Here is a 6,392-nt window from a genome sequence, read left to right as displayed (position 1 = left end):
AAGTCAAAGAAGAAATTTTTACAAAGGAAAAGTAATCTAATATATCAAATTAACAACTAATTTATAAAATATAGATGGACAGTACAGATAGATATAATGTATATATCTTCATGAAAATTTCATAGTGAGTGATAAACTACAATCATCCTAATTTAAGCATAAATAATTATTATTTTAATTACTAATTAAATATGCATAACTATGGAATAAATCTCAAGCAAAAAATAAGAATTGAGATTTGTATTATCATGTAGGTTAATAAATAAACGTTATTAGAACTCCTCTTATATCAAATTTAAAAGTAATAATTTAAATGATTAAGCGCCAAATATTAGTTCATGCGATAAAGTAAAGTAATTTATGGTCTATATACCTATATAATCAATCAATCAAACATATTAAAACTATGATGACCACGGTCAAAATTATATGGTGGGTTCACATTAAGTATAATTTAGAAAAAATAGTACATTAAAGTCAAAATCATTTAAACCACTATATAGATTTTCTAAAAAAATCATATATAAATTGTACTGCCTAGGAATAGTGATGTGCATACTTAACTATGACCTAATATATCTTAAGAATGACTTACTCTTCAATATCATCATTAATTGACTTATCTATGCATTACACTGAAAATACAATAAAAATTTAAAAAACTATTAAAGAAACACCCTCAAAAGTTTTAAAAATTATAGAAAAAACATCCTAAAATTTTGTGTTTTAAAAATATGCAAAACTATTAAACATTACATTGAAATAAAGGAATTACAAACAACCATTAAAAATTTTCAAACTTTGGAGATGTTATTTGCAATATACTAAACTTTAAGGGTTTTGTTGTAAATTTAAAATTTAATAGATTTTTCAATTAGTTATGTTCTTTTCATAAAAGTTATGACTAATATTGACCATGAAAAGTTTTTTCTGAACTTATACTTTTAAATGGGATATGATACTTTTTGTAAATTTTTAATTTTCTAGGGGTTGTTAGTAATTTGTATATTCATTTTAGTGTCTATAGGTTAGAAATTACCATGGTATTTTTTTGTAAATTATAAATTTTAGGATTTTTTTATAATTTTTTAGACTTACAGGACTTTTTTACACATAGTAAATTGTTTATAGACTATTTATAATTCCTATATTTTTAATTTACTAATGAGTTTGAAATTCTTAGGGTGTTTTTTGTAAAATTTGAATTTTGAGTGTTTGTTTATAATTTTTAAAATTTTAAGAGTGTTTTCTATAAATTATAAATTATGTAGGGGATATTTATAATTCTTATAATTTCAATGTACTGTTAGGTTAGAAATTATCAAGATTTTTATAAATTTTACAATTTTAAGCATTTTATTTTGCGATTTGTAAAAGTTCAGAGTGTTTATTTTAAATTTTATAAAATTTTGGAGGTTGTTTGTGTTATTTGTAGGTTTTTAGTGTGTTTATAGGTTTAAAATTTTTAATGAGTTTTTTATAAATTTTAAAATTTTAGGGGTGTTCTTGTAATTTTCAAAATTTACAAGATATTTTCTCCAAAATCAAAAAACTTTTAGTTTCTAGCTAGCATATGTTTTTTAGATTTATAGCTGAATTGAATTAAGTAAAATTATGAGTAGGATAAATCATTTAATAACCAATTCAAAGAAGAAGATATGATAATTAGAATAGATTAGGATAATAATGTAATATTAAAAAAATTAAGGGTAATATTGATCATGGTAAGATTTTCCCGAACTCGTACTTTTAAAGAGAGTATGTTTATTTACTACATTTTGAAAATGGTATCTCGCCCTATTTTATCTAATTAAAAAAATGGCTTGAGTACTTTTATGGAGAATTTACATAATGTTATGGTATTCTCACTGGCAAAAAATGCAATTCATTGCCCGACAATAGGATGTGTATTTTCACATGTCTTACCGCAATCAACTTGGTGGCCCAAGCTCGGCCTAGCCGACCGAACGAGTCAATATTCATTTATGTCTCGAGAGGCGGTACCAGTCGACCCCTTTTGTCAAAGATGACTCGCTAGGAGTTCACTCGACCATTTGACTAACACCTTACGAGGACGACTCGAAAGGTGTTACTTCTCGGCGAAGCTAAAGAACAATATTAGCCTCGAGTCTATCCCCACTGGCAACATGTCCACATCGCATTTAATGCTTGGCAGACATCACCATGTCTCCAGGTTCAATAATATTCATGACTCATCGGACCACGTCAGCACCGTCATAACTTCAATCACTTCACATTTAATGCCGAAGTGATCCATCTTCTAATTGTAGGCTGTGACGCCCCTGTTTTCACACATGGCTGAAGTCTAAGATGAACCCAGAGATGTCAAACATGCCATGCACCCACACTGTGTAACAACAAGTTTTACCAATCACAGCAATATCTTCTAGTGGAATCAAAATAAAGTGCAGGTACAAAACATGCAAAAGAAAGGAAATAACTACAATAGACATGATATAGAATGAAGTATCTCATAAATAAATCATGTCTCAATGAACAAACTAAAATACATCTGATATCCAAAATGAATAAATATGTCTCGACAAGAAACAACTGAAAATCGTATTTGTTAGACCCTAGAGGGGGGGTGATTAGGGTCTTATGCTAATCTAATCCGATTTTATGCCAATTAGGGTCTTATGCTAATCTAATCCGATTTTATGCCAATTAAAACTAATTCAAATATTATTCTTGCAAGATAAATATACAATATGATATGAGCAAGAATATGCAATATGAACAAAGAGATATATCCTAGCAAAGAGGTATATGATGAAATATATATGCAAGGATATGAAACTAACACAAGGGTAAACAATTTGAAACTAGATAGTGGGTAAACTAAATAATGAGACAATGACGATATGAGCAATGAGCACAAAAAAGAATAAACGTCAAAGCACACTCAAACACAACCAAATGATCACGGAGTTCGGACCTTCCGTCCTACATCTCCGCTCCCCACTCCCAGGGAGAAATCCACTATCACAACCGAGTTTTCTACGCTTACCCGAACAACGTTTACACCTCACACTACAGTTTTCTAGTTTATCGAAAACTCTACAATTCACACTCTTGCAATCCCACTCTACACCCTCTCAAGTGTTGGAACTAGACGTGTCTACCTCAAGTGCTCGGATACAATCTCTCCCTAGGTTCGTCAACCGACGCCACTCCTCTTAGGACGATCCCCGACTCTCGCCACACACTTCTATTTGGTGTACAAGTGTATTACAAAGTGAATCTCATAATAAGCATAATTACAACAAATGATTGTTCTCTAATATGGATGAGAACACAATGAAAGCTCACACTCAATTGCTACAACTCAAGTGAGTGTGTGTAAACAATGAGTGAAATCAAATCAACTAAACTAAATTGAAAATACTAGCTTAATGAAAATGATAAACAACAAAGAATTAATACAAAGCTAGTATTGAGCTTAAAAACTCTTCTCTGAAAAATAGGATGGAGAGATGGATTAAAATAAAGCCCAAAGAATGTAGATGATCTCCTCCACTTGTGTAAAACTTCTTCACAAACAAAACTCTTTTAAACAAACACTAAACAAACTTAAACCCTTGTTAAACTCTTGTTTAAAAACTTCTTGGATTGCCATGAGAACTGAGATCAATGGGGTATTTATAGCCTTCCAAAACCTCAGCCAAAAACCCAACAGAAATGACCAAAAAACCAACAGAATCGGAAATCAGATTCTGTACAAAATGACCGTTGGAGTGAACGGCGGTCGACCGTGAATTTAAAAATATCAAATAAATTCCAAAAAATATAAAACTTTGGGAAATGATTGTAGACATGATAATACACATGCTACAAAAACTGGTTTTCAAAAAGAACCACACAAATGTAAAATATCATCATTTTGCAAAATAGTCCAAAGCATGAAAATGTAAACATATGAGTTTTGATATTTTAGCTTAACCATGTTTTGAACATTACAAAAGGATTTTATAGACTTAATGACATATGTATACAATGATTGTTAAGTCCATAAACCAAAACTTGTGTACATATATAACTATATATATAAAAATCAAATATGTGTGTGTATATATGATTGAGCTTAAAGTACTAACACACATAATATAAAACCTAAACTAAATATACCCAAGCTTGATTAATCTTCGATGTAGCTCAACTTGGTACACTTGCGGATAAAACTAGAACTTGGATGTTCAATTTGAATTGCATAGGCTTCACTCCACAATTCCGCCAACCTCCATTGGATATGATCGTGAATGCGCAATTCCATCCATCCTCCAACTCGTTGTTTGCCTCGAATAAATACGAAAACACAAACACTAGACAAACAATATTAGAAGTAAATTGTTTGTTAAACATCATCAAAACAAGAAGGCCAACAATCTCCTCCTTTTTGATAATGACAAACAATTTACAAAAAGGATATGTGCATGAAAGGAAATGAATATACAAAGTATAATATATCATGTATATAAACAAGAAAGAATATACTCATAAAATTTCTCCCCCTTTGACAATATCAAAAAGGGGACAAAGGGATGAAGAGAGCGAAAGCTCCCCCTATCATTATGCATGGGTGAGTATACCATATAGAAAGATATAAGGATTGCTCCCCCTATCAAAATGCCTTAATGAATATATGCAATGAATGCTAAGGCATACATATGTGAGCAAGCAAGAAACATGCTAAACACAACTCACATACAAAAAGATAATGAGTGAAACATGCTAAACACAACTCACATACAAAAAGATAATGAGAACACATATAAATATGTCAATATAAAAATAGTGTCTCATTAACACAAGAAAATATAAAAGCCATATAAAAGAATAGATTTATAAAAACAAAAGAAGAGGAACATGAGAATCATGCAAAAAAAATTCAAATGAAAAAAAATTAACCAAAAGAAATCATAAATCAAAGTTTAAATCCAAAAACGATGTTTAATCAATCAAGAGAATTTTCTTTGTGGGATTTGATCAAACCACATATGGAATACATTATAAGACACGAATAGATGATCCATAAGCACAAACACATAAATATCATCATATAAGTGAAATATAATGAATTCAAAGCAATAATTCAAAACAAAATCTTTGATAAAAGAATTTTAAGAGAGGCAACAATATATCAAGCTCTTAAGCTTGTTCCAACCCATATAATCATTCTAGCATCCGGTAAACATAAATTGGGAATAAACACCCAATAAACCCAAAGGGTTATATAAACACAAACCTCTCATCAAAATCAAAACTAATAATCATGAAAACAAAAGAATTTGATCAATGAAAAAAATTGTTTTCATGTTCAAAAGTTTAAAGTATAATTTTTCAAAACAAAAAAAAAGAAAAATAAAAACACTAAAATTCTTAGTTTAAGAAAAATTATTTTGGCACCCAAGCATTCTTGATGCCGGATTGGTTAGAGACATGACTCCTATCATTTAAGCTCAACGCCCTAGGGTTATGAACCCGTTTGGGCACATATGGTGCACTAGCACGGTCAAAATAAAAATTATACACATGACCTTTCCGATTGCAATAGGTGCAATGAAAAGGTTTAAATGATTTTTGTTGACCAAGTGGGCGTGCACGGGAATTATTTGCAAATAAAGATTTTTCTTTTAAATTATATCGCAAATGAGAAATATCTTTAAACAAAGGTGGTTTACTTGAGAAATTTGGCAAGTTTGAATATTTTTTTAAATTATAACAAAACTTCGCCAAATGGCCAAATCTACCACAAACATCACATTTTAAAATATGTGGTCTACTAGAAATATTTGGCAAACTTGAATTCTTTTTCAAATCAAAGCAAAACTTTGCCAAATGGCCAAAACGACCACAATAATTACATTGATACACACTAGCATGCTTATGATGAACATTATGTGCATGTGCATGAGTGTGTGATGAAGAAGCTTGATGAGATGCACAAGGAATATTTGATTTTGTAGGTTTATGTGCATCATAGCAAAATTTAGACAAATGGCCTTTACGACCACAAATAGTGCATTTACAAACTTTGCTATATATGTGTGCATAGTGAGTGGATGATTTTGGTTTAGACTTAGCACACATATCCACAAGCTTCCTATGATTATTAATGCATGTATTAAGAGTTGAGTCTAAAGATGAAACACGTTTTTTAATAACATTCAACTCATCATTAGGCACATATGCATTTTTATTAGAAGTAGAACATCTATAGTTATTTGCAAAAGAAGTAACTTTATTTTTCATGTTCTCTACTTCTAATATGACATTATCTTTTTCATGAGTTAAACTAGCAACATTTGAAATTAAAGAATCATGAATAGTTTCAAACTTAGAAGCTAATAACTCATGATCGGATTTTAATG

Source organism: Asparagus officinalis, chromosome 3, assembly GCF_001876935.1.
Source record: "Asparagus officinalis chromosome 3, Aspof.V1, whole genome shotgun sequence".
Taxonomy (NCBI): domain Eukaryota; kingdom Viridiplantae; phylum Streptophyta; class Magnoliopsida; order Asparagales; family Asparagaceae; genus Asparagus; species Asparagus officinalis.
This window is presented reverse-complemented; position numbering follows the sequence as displayed.